Genomic DNA, 14636 nt, shown 5'->3' on the forward strand with positions numbered 1-14636 from the left:
ATGCTGGTCTTGAGCACCCCGAGATCCACCAGCTCGATCTTGGTCCAACAAGTGTATGGCGCTGTGAATACCATGACGCTGTCGGTCCTGCGCCTCCTGAGATGGGCGCGGTGCATGTACGGACCCCGAGGTCTGCGCAGCCTTGTCCTTGGACCTGGCAGCACCGTGAGCTCCCTCGTCGATGTCCGTTCTTCCGCCGGCGTCTACCCCACCACTCGTTTGCTCCGGTAGTGTTGGGATTGACGTGGACGGAACTGCTGCCGGCGAAGCCTTCTTCTTCGGTGGCATGTCGATGAAAAAGATGAAGATCTAGCTCGTGTGAATGCCGGATCAGGTTCACACAACCTCGACGCCCCCTACCTGGCGCACCAAAGATGTCGGGGGAAACTGATCCACGAACACCTATGGGACCGACGGACCGAGCCCCTTTCGGTTCGGCGGGGGGCGGAGACCGCACGAAGAGCGGATCGAGGCGAAGCACACGAGCAGTTTACCCAGCTTCGGAGGTCTCCGGAGAGATAACACTCCTACTGCTGCCTGTCTGAGTGTATTGAGTTCTTGCTCAGGAGCGCTGAGTGCTACAGTACACACTAGCTGCTAACGAGACCCAGCGTGAGTGTTTTTCTCCCCCCCTCTCCCCTTTTACGTTGCGCATGGGCCTCCTTTTATATGCTAAAGGGGTCTCCGACAGGTGGCAACATAGACAAGGGTAAAAATGGAAAAGGAATTGCGGTTGGTACAACTACCTGTACAGTGTATCCTACCTAACCCTGACGGCAAGGGACAAAGGCATTAAATGCCCGTCTGTGTTGCCCAAATAGTGCAAAAAGGGACCGTCAGGGATGCCACCGCTCGCCACGATGGCAGTCTTGTCAGCATCGCTTGCCACCATGCATCGCTGGCTGCACAGCCTCTTGCCACGCGCGCCTGGAAAGGCCCCAGGGCGACACATTGGTGGATGTGCTAGAGCGCGGGTACAGAGTGGTAGCTTGCCGCGGCAAGCACCTTGCCGCGGTCGTTGTCTTGTTGCGTCCGGAAGCTTGTCGCTCACCGGGCTTCGCCGGGACGCGTGGCGCGTCGCGGCAAGTTCCTTGATATGCCTTGGTTGGCCTTCCCGGCAAGCTCCTCTTGCCGGGGCCTTGTCTCCTTGGTTTGAATACTTTTTTCTTGAATGGCTCCAAAGGAACCACGGAGGACCTTGGGGGTCACCCGACAAGCCTTGCTGCGGGGTGCTGCGACTGCCCGTGCACAAGTTCGGGATACTAGGGTACCCCTACTCTAGTACACTGACAGGCGGTGCTACCCTGTGATATCATTCATGACTCACCTCGAGTGCGCATGACGAAGAGAGAGAAGCTGAGCTAGATCAGTAGGATAGTTTAGATGCCCTGGAGGAGGAGCGTGACGTTGCAAAGGCCCGTTCCGCATTCTATCAGCAGCAGGTTCAAAGGTATCAAAGCAGAGAAGTACATGCCAAAACTTATAACGTTGGCCAACTTGTTCTACGCCTACCGGAGAAGAAAAAGGACAAGCTCAAGCCCAAGTGGGACGGTCCCTTCATGATCGAGAAAGTTCTCACCGGAGGAGCGTACCGTTTGCGTGATGCATCAGATAATCGACTCGAGCCGAACCCATGGAACGCGGCCAGACTACAAAGATTCTATGCCTAGTGTCGAACTCTGTGTTCGTCTCCTTACCTCCGCCTTTCTTTTTTAAGTTATATCCTCTTCCTCTCTTTCTTTTTTATATAGCCTTAAAAGCTTCAAGTGTGCTTCGACCGCACACTCCTGCCGCGCTATGCGCGCTCAATATACCTGGGGGCTTCTTATACAGAAGCTTAATATAATTATCTTCTGGGCTTTAAGCCCACCACATATGCGTCACTTCTCCATATGTACCTTTTTTCGCCACTATATGCATCGATATGACTTAAGTTTTGGCCAAGCTGGGTTGCCTGGCTCTTGTGTTTATGCCCTACGTTCTCGTTAATTCGGCTAGGGCATAAGGGGAGCACCTCTGCGATTGTTACTGCCGGGTCAGCCGGATGTGTACCTCAGATTGGGTGAAGCCGAAAGCTAGCGTTCTTAAGGGAATATTCGATCGATGAACAAAAGATGTTTCTTACCTACTTATGATATAAACCCCCAGATGTTTTATATCCCGCGTCTCTGTGCGCAGCTCGAACATGCACACTAATGCATGCGTACCCAGGGAAAGGAACCCTTAATGGAACTATTCTCCCTGGAAGATGTTTCTTACTATCCATGTAATATAACACAGCTAGTTGGGTACTTGTCTGTTCAAGCACTAATGACCCCTATGTCTGGTTTCCATGCATACCCCGGTTTTACATAACTGAGTGGGTATTTGGATACACTCCGTACTATCGGGTCCGGAGGCTGAAGCGAAAAGGTCCGCCATGACAAATGATTTACAATCTGGCTAGGGACAAAATATGTCATCTGAAGTACACAGTCACTTAGACTGACTAAATTCTTCTTCTGTACCATCCAACAGGCTGTCTAGCCTACAATCTTGTTGGGAATACTTTGCGGCTAATGCTACCTGGTCATATACCAGACTAACGGGGATCTCTTTCCCATCTGACCCTATGGGCCCGACCTCGGCCATGTGGTTCGGGTCAGCCTTGGTGTATCGCGTCTTCACCATGGCCCAGGCTTCCCTTGCACCTTGTCGGCAGGCCAATATCTTCCATAATCGGAAGCGTCGTCGCGCTCCCTTGAGAATCTCTACAAGCTCCCCCATGCTTCCTGGCAGGGAAGCGGATAGCCACAAGGCGTGGGCGATACCCTGCATCACTTGTCAAACTTGTTCGTGTAGTTGTGAGAGTTCTTGCAGAAGATCGCCTGCAGATCCGTACATCTCCTCTTCGGGACGACCTGTCATCATACCTACAGACATAACTCTGTTAGCTTGTTTCTTTGCCGAACTGTATAAAGGTCCATTCGAGCACTTACTAAAAATGTCATGTCGAAGCCTCTTATTCTCCTTCATGGAGTCTGCAAGCTGGCCCCGAACATCTTTTAATTCAATGTCCAACCGGGTCTTGGCGTCCTTGAGACCATTATTCTCTCGAATAACCTATGTAAGCACGCGCTCGCCAGCCTCTCGCTGTCATTGAGCATGTTGCTCATCCACCGATACGATCTCCGAATTGCCTCTGGGATCGTCTGCAGAATCTATTGTTAGATTTGCATGCATGCCAAATACTAGCTGGTACATGTCATTACATTCTTTTTTGATTAAGAACAAGTATTACCAGACGGGGCCTTCTTGGACTCCTCCATTCTGGCAACTGCGGCCCGTAGCTGGGCTTTGCACTCCTCCAGCTCTTTAGACAACTGGGTATTTTTCTCCGTAAGAACCTATGCATACAATGATCCTCAAATCAGTTGTGACAACTGTTTCAAGTCTCAGGGGCTATTGATATACATAATTATCAGAGTTTCTTACCCGTATATCCTTTACATACTGGTCCGTGGCTCTGGCAAGTCCATCTTGAGCGGCTCGGATGTACGCGTCTCCTGAGTTGAAGGCATTGAACGCCTCTTCAGAGAAACTAGGATCGCGGAGTAGGGCCTGGCGACGCGTGTGATTCATGGCACTCTCCACTTCGGAATTCGTAGCGGACAGTCTGTCCGCATCCTCTATATGAGGACCATCCGGCGTCGTCCCCACGTTAGCCTCTGCCCCTAAGTCTCGCTCTGGAGTCCGGCTGGTGGAGGCGTGGCCGGCAGGCTCTCCGGACACTAGCCGGCAAGCGTTTTTTCTGCCAGGAACCAAGGACATTATTATATTTTAAAGATGATAATCATGGAGTAGGTTTTAAATCATACCTCTGCGACGGCGTCTCAGTCCTAACCGCCTTCGTTTTGAGCCTACCAGGCTTCGGTGCCCCTTGTTGACGAGTCACCACGGGTTCGGCACGGCACCCTGATGGCCTTCCCTATAAGAAGCAATATGTGTGCATTGGGTAAGGTGCAAAGAAGGGACCCTTCTTGGAAGTTGGGACTCCGGTTTTACTTACATGCAATGGAGGGAGTAGGCCTGGGTAATCGGCTATGATGGCCACCAAGGCACCATCACAGCTCAGCTGATAGAACGTCCCGTCAACGAGCTCTACAAATACGTCCGAATCCTCTTCGAGTCCGGGGTCGAGGGCCCGGTCAGGGTCCTCTGGCTATGGAGACGGGCTGTGGACCTCCTTCACAGCTTTTCGCAGCTCCTGCTATGAATTAGCAAGGTAAATATTTATGATGACAAGTGCGGGAATGACTGGAGTAAAGGATAGTAGCTCACCCAGCTTGGAGGGTTATACATGGAGAATCCATCCCGTGGCTTAATATAGGTGAACTCCTCTTCTTCTACTTTGTACAAATCGAACAGAATTTTTGCCAGAGCCGCGGCGGAGTCCGGACCTTTCCGACTGCAACAGGTGGCATCGTATTCTCCATTGAAGTGCCACATGGGTTTCCCCTGATACTGATGTGGCCGCACCCCCCACATTATACGAATTGACATAACCTCGACTATAGTCAGTCCTGATTTGGCCAGCGTCTTTATCCTACCCATCAGGTAAACGACCTCTCTGTTGTCTTCCTCCTCGGGGCCCCGAGGGCGCCAGATGTGGCGTTTCTTCAACGGGGCATTTACAAACTCAGGAAGGCCCATCCAAATACGGTTCGGAAGGGGGACGTCCTCCATGTAAAACCACTCTGAAGGCTAGTCTTCGGATGTCTTCTTTGGAATACCGGATAGGTATCCGGTCCCGGCGATGCACCATATTTCGGCTCCGCCCACTTGATATATCGACCCCTCCTGAGTACGAGGTACGAGTCAGAATAGCCTCTTCCATAGCTCGAAATGAGCTTCGCAACCCAGAAATAGCTCGCAGAAGGCAACGTAGCTTGCGATGTGTAGTATGGAGGCAAGAGTGAATTTATGCAGCTGGAGGCCGTAGAACTCCAGGAGCCCATGGAGGAACGGATGGATTGGAAATCCGAGTCCCCTCAGCAAGTAAGATACAAGGCATACCCGCTCTCCCTTGGAAGGGTTGGGAAAATTCTCCGCTTGCTCCCCGCCATTGTAAGTGGCTAGTCCGACTCGGACGGGGATCATGTACGCAGGCGGGAGAAACCCCTGGGTCTGCAACTCTACCAATCGGCTATGGGGGATGAAACACTTCTCCTAATCGCCTAGCTTAGTGCTACGGGAGCGAGAGGAGGAGCCGCATCAGTCGGCCATGATGGGATGGATTTTTCCAGGCGCGCTCTAATGGATACTTGCTGGGGGAAGATGGTGTGATTTGGATCTGAGGATCCCCATCTCTTTAAATAGACGATTTACTTACATGCTCAGGGTGGCAAATGTAAAAATGCCCCAACTTCTCGCATTCGCTCGACGTGTGGAGGTATTCATTATGACGGCACAGAAGCCGAGGAGTGCAACATTAATGGGAAGCCAAACACTACTCGTTATAAACAGGTACTCTGTATTTCGAGAAGAACCCGCCTTGCAATGCCGAAGACAATTTGCGCGCCAGACTTATCGTCATTGCAGCCTGGTTCAGGGGCTACTGGGGGAGTCCTGGATTAGGGGGTCCTCGGACAGCTGGACTATATACTTTGGCCGAACTGTTGGACTATGAAGATACAAGATTGAAGACTTCATCTCGTGTCCGGGTGGGACTCTCCTTTGCGTGGAAGGCAAGCTTGGTGTCAGCGTTCTGGGAACGGGGGTACCCAGACTTTCCTGCCTGCGGCCTGCGGCGTGGCTCAGGGAGAGGCCTAGTACGGCCCATCTTCATCAGCACATGCTCAAGACCCTCGCGAGGGGCCAATCCCCGCGAGGCGGACGACAGGAGACTTCCTCGGGCACAACCTCGTCGGGCTGGCTCGCGAGGAGGCGGAGAGATCAAGGCAGGGTACCTCACGAGGTGCCCATGATGCAAGCCATGACGACCGAGGTCAAGCGGGCGCTAGGCGGGCGCCAGCCTGCGCAGGGTCCTTGTTTCCTCTTTGGTGCAAAGGGGGCAAGCGCAGGCAGGAGTATCAAGCAAAGGCAACCATTTCGGTGCAACAAGATCAAGACTAGCAGGACGACAGGATGGAGGTCATCGTGGAGCCCAAGCCGGCGTCACCGTCAGGGTCTTTGGTAGGCGAGGACCGACTTTAGTTAGGATGAGTGTACTAGATGTTCCCCTTCAAAATGGAAAATTGTTGGCGCCCTTCCCGCTCAATATTTGGGAAGAGGCCCAGGGCCTCCCTCTATAAATAGAGCTAGCCACCGCAGAGTAGAGGAGAGGAGATTTTAGGTAGACTAGAGAGAAAGAGAGGCGACTGAACTCACCCAAGCAGTTCATCGCACCAGCCAAGAACAGCCCCTCGCGAGGCTGTTCTTCCTTGTACTATTCATCATCAGCCCCTGAGGCAATCCACCACACCACAAACTGGAGTAGGGTATTACACCACAATGGTGGCCTGAACCAGTATAAATCTCGTGTCCCTTGTGTTGTTCTTCGTGTAGTTTAGATCCTTGCGAGGCGACGAGACGTGGGTAGGCGGGAGGTGTGATCTCCGCGTGCACCCCAGAGTTCGAACCTTGAGGGTCTGCCGGAATCCAAAATCCGACACTTGGCAATTCAGATATGTAGATATCCTTCTCTGTAACCGACTCTGTGTAACCCTAGCCCCATCCTGTGTCTATATAAACCAGAGGGTTTAGTCCGTAGGACAACGGAAATCATAATCATAGGCTAGCTTCTAGAGTTTAGCCTCTACGATCTCGTGCTAGATCAACTCTTGTAATACTCATATCATCAAGATCAATCAAGCAGGAAGTAGGGTATTACCTCCATCGAGAGGGCCCGAACCTGGGTAAACATCATGTCCCCCACCTCCTGTTACCATTAGCCTTAGACGCACAGTTCGGGACCCCCTACCCGAGATCCACCAGTTTTGACACCGACACACGGTGTCGAAGGTTTTTGTAATGTCAAGCTTAAGTATCACTGCCTCTTGCCTCACCGCGTGAAGCTTCCTTGCCAACCCTTGCACCATCATGTAATTTTTGTGTAACCATCTACCTTTTATGAAAGCACCTTGGTGTGTTCCGACCAACTCTGGGACGTCCGGGGCCATACGTGTTGCTAACACCTTTCCAACAAGCTTCGGGAAACTATGAATCAAGCTTATGGGCCGGAACTCGTGGATCTCAACCGCTACTGGCATCTTGGGTAGGAGAGTAATAAGAGCCTGATTAATGGATGTGGGGCCGTGGAAATCCATCCTGCCAAAAGCGTGGAAGGCTGTTATGACATCATCTTTTATGATTGGCCAGCAAGGCATCGAGCATTGCAAGACAAAATAATTTCCGAATGCAACACATTTATTAGCTTGTAATGCAAAAAATATGTTCTTTTGGTTTCCTCCATGGTAGTTTTGTATTATTTATTTACTTCACAACAGAAAGTTTCTTGGAATCTGTCGATATACAGCTTGGTGCCTACTTTATATTGCTCTGCATATATTATGATATTATAATTTAATAATTTATATTGCTTCGATTCTAGGATCTGGACATACATATACACGTACTCACATACTTTATTACATTCTTGCTTTGATTATTCTCTCCTTTTATGCCTACTTGTGGTCTAGACTTTGGTAGATCTGGTCCATTTTTTTAGCATCAGCGATGCAGATTACTGAGTTACTATTTGTTGTGTATTTGATTATTTGTAGGATGTCCGAGACAAATGCAACATCAGCATTGCAGGAATAGAATGTCCTTAAGAGAAAGTCTGATGATGTGGGATGGGAGTATGGGAGTCTAGCTGATGCTTCCAACAAGGATAAAGTGAAGTGTATGTTCTGTAACCACGTGAGCAGTGGAGGTGTTTATCGACACAAGCAGCATGTAGCTCATCTTGGTAATGTTGTGCTCAAATGCAAGAAAAACTCTCAGGAAGCTAAAGACAGGTGCAAGAAATTTCTTGAGGACGCATCTAATAAGAGGAGAGAAAAGACTGCCCGTGAGCAAGAGCTTAGACAAAGAGTGAGCATTTCTCACGTTGGAGATGACGAAGCTACTTGTATCGGAAGCGCGGAGCCACACAAGTTAGGTCCCATTGACAAGTGGGCACGGCCTATTGATCCTAAATTGACTCAAGCTGAAGCCTTGCATCAACAGAGGATAAACAAGGAACTTTGGAGAAGGAGAACATATGAAGTGCAACAATATGTGGCTAGACAGGTGTACAATCATGGTAATTAAATATTTATTTTTACCCACACTGCCATTTATTATTTACTTCTTTGCAATGTTTGACCATGGTTGACTTGTCACTTACTAATTTTGTTTGTATTGCATTTGTAGCTATACCATTCAATGCTTGTGACAATGATGATTTGAAATTAATGTGTGAAGCCATTGGGATGCTTGGCCTTGGATTTGAGCCGCCGTGGTATAGTAATATATTAGTAGTAGCTAAGACCCATAAGGATCGAAATGAGAGTGTTTATCTAGTCAAGCAAGTGAACTTGTATTGTTGTTATTGTTTATAGGTATATGTGTTTGTCAGCAGCTTTTCAAACAAATGGAACAAAAGAATGTTAGGAATATGTTGATCTGTACTTGCGCTTTAATATGATGCGATGCAATGTGTGTGGTCCATGTGTGTGTGGGGGGGGGAGTCTTCGCCTTTCCTCTCTTCTGAAGAAGTGGAGACGACACACGAGTTGAGTTTAGTCACGTAGGCACACTTTGCCTCAGCGGTGAAATTTTAGTCATTCAAATAGTTCTTAAATCTAGTGCAGTTTAAGCTATTCAAATCAGTGGTCACGTGGGATCCCTTGAGACTTGTCGGTGGTCACCCATCGCAATGCTTGGGTAGTCGATCCACTTTCCCCCTCCGTTGTGACTTCCTACTTGATGGTCCAACTAGCCTTCAGTTGTGCTCCCTCGTTGTCGACCATGATAGCCATCATCAACCCTCATACTCTTATGGCTGTGTGCATCAGAGGCCAGGGGTGATCCTTCTTTTCTAAGAAAAAAACCCTCCCACACTTACCATAATTTGCCAATTGCTTGCAACAACATAATTGCCAATTCTTAAAACAGTTAATGTGAGTATGCAGATCGTAACACCTTTTGGTCTTGATTTTTCATAGCTGGTGGAGAAGATGATGGAATAGTCCAAGGAGAACGTCAACACCAAGAAGGGTGGCGCCCTGTCGCGGCGCTCCGGTAGCTGCATCTTGTGAATGTATGGTGCTTTGGCAGCACCCTATCTATCCAGCACAAGACGAACTATATATCAACTCTATATCTATCTATCTATAGCTCAAACCTTTTTCATCAATCACATTAATTTAATAGCTATCTAATGCTTTAATTAATGCTTATCTCTTGCTACGGCAGACTATAAATAGGGTGGTGCGGCGCACAAGACTGAAGCACACACCACAAGCAAGAGGGTACATAGAGACCATAGTGGAGAGATAGGATGACGTCAGAGCTAAGCAAGGACATCAAGTTCTCCGAGGAAGAAGTCACCTCACGCCCATGCATTCTCGAAGGTGAGGAGCAGACGGTTGCATCGATGCTGCAGTCTTCCATCTTCGCGCTGACGTTGGATGATCTGCAATACTCGATGTGCGAGGCGGGGTGCGATTTTGGGTCCATGAACATTGACGAGTTCATGAGCAACATAAGGAATGTCGAGGAGTTCCAAGCGGCTACTGGCGGTGGCTTGGTGGGCATGGATGAGGCTCCTATGGTTGGTGCTGGTGGAAGCGGAGGTGGTGAGGATGCAGGAGGAATTGGCCTATTCTGGCAGGGGTCCTTCTCCCTGCCTCCGTCGCTGTGCTAGAAGATGGTAGAGGAGGTGCGGGCTAAGATCAACAGGGATCCCCAACCGGTGCATGCCCAGCCTTAGGCCGCGCCTCCCTCATCGTAGCTTCCTATCCAGCCAATGGTGGGGAATGTCAAAAAGTCTTTTTGCGCGGTGATGCTACCTAGCGGCAACAAATCCGCCATTGATTGCTCACGTCAAGATGCGTGTAGGTGGGACCACTTTATTCTCATTTTCTGCTATACACTAGAATACACATTCAAAATATAGCTAGTGGTCCCCATTATTTGTCTCTTCCTCTCTCTCTCTCTCTATCTCTCTCTCTCTCTGGTTAAACCCAACATTTTATTTCACCTTTACTAAATTAAATCGTCCCTATCTTTTAAACCATAAGTACCTATTTGATTTTTTTATTTGAACTCCTGGCGCCAAGGCCTTTTAGACAAGACCGATCTTAAATACATTCGAACACATTTAAATTTCAACATTTCACATCCATATGTGAACCAAAACTATATAACTAGAAATTTTTTAATACACTATTTGCATAGAAATATGTAAAAGCGACATATTTTACTAGAAACCAATGACTTTTTGAAATGAGTTAACATTTTATTTGAAAAACATGCAATTGAAATATATGTGATTTTCTTGAAACTGACCTGTGAAATGTAACATGTAGGTTCTGAATTGTGAAATAATCCCTCCGTCCCAAAATAATTGACTCAACTTTACAGTAACTTAGTACTAAAGTTAGTACAAAGTTGCGGCACTTATTTTGGGACAAAGGGAGTAGTAACCACCAAATGTGAAATTGATTTTTTGAAAGAGTGTAATATGTTTTTTATCAAAAATGTGTAACTAAAATAGATGTGATTTTTGTGAAACATGACACTGAAATGTAAAAATGTAGGTTCTGAATTGTGAAATACTAACAACAAAATGTGAAATTATAATGTATAAATGTGAAAATAATTATTTCAAAAGAGTGAAATATGTTTTAAAAAATGTGTAACTAAAATATATGTGATTTTTGTGAAACATGTTAGTGAAATTTAAAAAGTAGGTTCTGAATTGTGAAAATATTAACCACAAATGTGAAATTACAATGTATAAATATGAAACTGATTATTTCAAAAGAGTGAAATAAGTTTTTGCAAACATATGTAATTGAAATATATGTGATTTTCCTGAACCAAGCTAGTCTGAAGTGAAATGTAGGTTCTGAAAGATGAAAGAGTAACTACAGAAAGTGAAATTCTATTGTGTCGTTTGAACATGTGTAATAGTTTATTTCAAAAGAGTGAAATATGTTATTTGAAAAATGTGCAATTTACTTAGGTGTTTTTTTGTGACGCAAGCCCGTGAAAATTGAAATGTAAGTTCTGAATTGTGCAATAGCCACTATAGAAAGTGAAATTGTAGTGTATCATTCTGAAATAGATTATTTTGACATGTGAAATATATGTTCAAATTTAAATATGGTTAAAAATATTCAAGTTTGATTTCATTTTAAAGGTTTTGGCGCACGGTGTTCAAATATAAAAATGTTTCACAAATGAATATACGGTTTAAAAGATATGGATGTTTTAAAAGAAGAAATGGTTGGATTTATTGTATGGGAGAAGAAAAATGATTGTGCCACACTCTGTCATGCATGCATGTGAAGTACATTAGTGGGGGCCAATTGTTGAAGAGTGAGAGTGGAAATACGTAGATGGGAAATCCAGAAAAGAAATGTAATACAAAGATACTTGGCCCACATAGTGTTAGATGGCGGCTCCCTATTGGACATCACCTAGCTAGTAGGTAGCGCAATCGCACAATTTTGCATTTCGTGGGGAATGGCGGTTCGGTTGCGGCCAATGACCTGCAGGGGACGCTCGGAGAGACAATGTTGTAGCAGCGTGGTCCGTGGATCTTGCGCCGGTGGACAAGCGCATGTGCCGGCCGTCATGGTCCATGGACAGATGAACCAAGTGCAGCAGGGGCAGCAACCTGGCCCAATGATGTACCTGATGGCACTGGCCAACGACAAGTTCTCTATGATGGGCGATGTTATGGGGTTCGGCCCCAACGGGTACGCAAGGATGGCTGTGGTGCCTCCGCCACCACCTCCTCAAGGTGGGGTGGGTATTGTGAGCCCCGGGTCATCAGACGGGTGGAGCGCCATGACGCAGGCTGACATGACGAACTACATCGGTGATGGAGCGATGATGGAAAACGTCCACGCTCTGGAGGATCATTCCTCCAAGAGGAGCATCAACCATCGCCACCGCCGCGTGATCAAGAATCACAAGTCAGCCGCACGATCGCGTGCTAGGAACAGGCACTTACATTGTTGCCAAAATTGTTGGTTTTTATGCAATGCCATTTCTGCAATAGTGGTAACAAGGTCGGTGACACGTACACACTCCCTCTTTGATAATCCTACAGGCTTATATTGTGGATCTTGAAGCTGAACTAGACTACCTCAAGGAGGAGAAGGCTTGTCTAAAAGATGAGGAGGTAGGGAGCTGTTGACCAGTGAAAACCATGAGAAAAATTAGTTTTCTTATTATTTTTAGTTCTTATCGTTACTAAACTCTATCATTGTTTTGTTGCAGAAGACAATTTTGTTGACCAAGAAGAAAGTGTTACGTACATTTTCCCACCATCGCGTGGCAATCCTCCTACACTTGCCAACTGCTTGTAACAACCTAATTGCTAAGTTTAACACTGTTAATGTGTGCATGCTGATAAAACTACCTTGTGTTCTTGATTTTTTTGTTACAGCTGGTGGAGAAGATGATGGAACAGTCCAAGGAGAAAGTGACCATCTGAAAGGTGGAGCCCTATCAAGGTGGAACAGAAGCTGCATCTTGTGAATGGTGACCCGCCATTCAGCTTCCATAGCCATGCTAGCATGAGGATGAGAATGAATTGTGGTGTTGATAATAGTTACCTTTCCTTTTTGGAGCGGGGTGGTATAGTAATATACTAGTAGTAGCTAAAACCCAGAAGGACCCAAATGTGAGTGTTTATCTAGTCAAGCAAGTGAACTTGTGTTGTTGTTATTGTTTATATGTATATGTGTTTTTCACAAGCTTCAAACAAATGGAACAAACGAAAGTTAGGAATATGTTGATATGTACTTGCGCTTTAATACAATGCGATGCAATGTGTGTGGTCCATGTGTGTGTGTATGGGAGCCTTCGCCATTCCTCTCTTGTGAATAAGTGGAGATGACACACGAGTTGAGTTTAGTCACATAGGCACACTTTTCCACGTCGGTGAAATTTTAGTCATTGAAATAGTTCTTAAATCTAGTGAAATTTGAGATATTCAAATCAGTGGTCATGCGGGATCCCTTGAGATTTGTCGGCGGTCACCCATCATAATGCTTGGGTAGTCGATCTACTTTCCTCCTCTGTCGTGACTTCTTGCTTAATGGTCTGACTAGCCTTCAGTTGCGCTCCCTTGTTGGACAACCATGATAGCCATCATCATCCCTCATACTCATACGGCTGTGTGCATCAGAGGCCAGGGGTGATCCTTCTTTTCTAAGAACAAAAAACCCTCCCACACTTAACATGATTTGCTAGTTGGTTGCAGCAACATAAATGCCATGTCTTAAAATAGTTAATGTAAGCGTGCTGATGGTAATACCTTTTGGTCTAGATTTTTTATAGCTGGTGGAGAAAATGATGGAATAGTCCAAGGAGAACGTCAACACCAAGAAGGGTGGCACCCTATTGCGACACTGCGGTAGCTGCATGTTGTGAACGTTTGGCGCTTTGGCAACACCCTATCTATCCAGTACGAGAGAAACTATCTACTATGTATCTATCTATTTATAGCTCACCTTTTTCATCAATCACGTGAATTTAATAGCTATCTGATGCTTTAACTTATGCTTATCTCTTGCATGCGGCATGTTATAAATAGGGTGCTGCGGCGCACAAGACTGAACCACACACCACAAACGAGCACACGTAGAGACCATAGTGTAGAGAAAGGATGGCATCAGAGATGAGCAAGGACGTGTAGTTATGCAAGGAAGAAGTCACCTCACACCTGTGCATTCTCGAAGGTGAGGAGCAAACGGTTGCGCTGATGCCGCAGTCTTCGATCTTCGTGCTGACGCTGGACGAGCTGCATTACTCGGTGTGCGAGGCGGGCACAATTTTAGGTCCATGAACATGGAAGAGTTCATGAGAAACATATGGAATGTCGAGGAGTTCCAAGCGGCTACCGTCGGTGGCTTGGTGGGCATGGAGGAGGCTCCTATGGTGAGTGCTAGAAGAAGCGGAGGTGGCGGGGATGCATGAGGAAGTGGCCTATGCCGGCAGGGGTCCTTCTCCTTGCCTCCCCGCTGTGCCGGAAGACGGTGAAGGGGGTGTGGGCCGACATCAACAGGGAGCCCCGACTGGTGCATGCCCAGCCTCAGGTCGTGCGTCCTCACCGCAGCTTCCTGTCCATTGAACGGTGGGGAATGGCATAAAGTCTTTTTGCACGGTGATGCTACCTAGCGGCGACAAATCCGTGCCATTGATTGCTCGTGTCAAGATGCGTGGAGGTGGGACCACTTTTATTATCATTTTCTGTTATACACTAGTACACATCATCAAACTATAGCTAGTAGTCCCCATTATTTGTCTTTGGCATGGATGTATGGCTGAAATATGACAGTGCTCTCTCTGGTTAAATCCAACCTTTTATTTCACATTTACTAAATCAAATTACCCCTATCTTTTAAACCATAAGTTCCTATTTGAATATA

At 47.0% G+C, this 14636-nt stretch overlaps 2 pseudogenes; both read left to right on the top strand.

Annotated features, from left to right (window-relative positions):
* The window catches only part of LOC119279762, a 60240-nt pseudogene extending 46602 nt beyond the window's left edge, over positions 1-13638 (top strand).
* Positions 13639-13873: 235 nt separating this feature from the next.
* The window catches only part of LOC119279763, a 4485-nt pseudogene continuing 3722 nt past the window's right edge, over positions 13874-14636 (top strand).

This window comes from Triticum dicoccoides, chromosome 3B (assembly GCF_002162155.2).
Source record: "Triticum dicoccoides isolate Atlit2015 ecotype Zavitan chromosome 3B, WEW_v2.0, whole genome shotgun sequence".
Taxonomy (NCBI): domain Eukaryota; kingdom Viridiplantae; phylum Streptophyta; class Magnoliopsida; order Poales; family Poaceae; genus Triticum; species Triticum dicoccoides.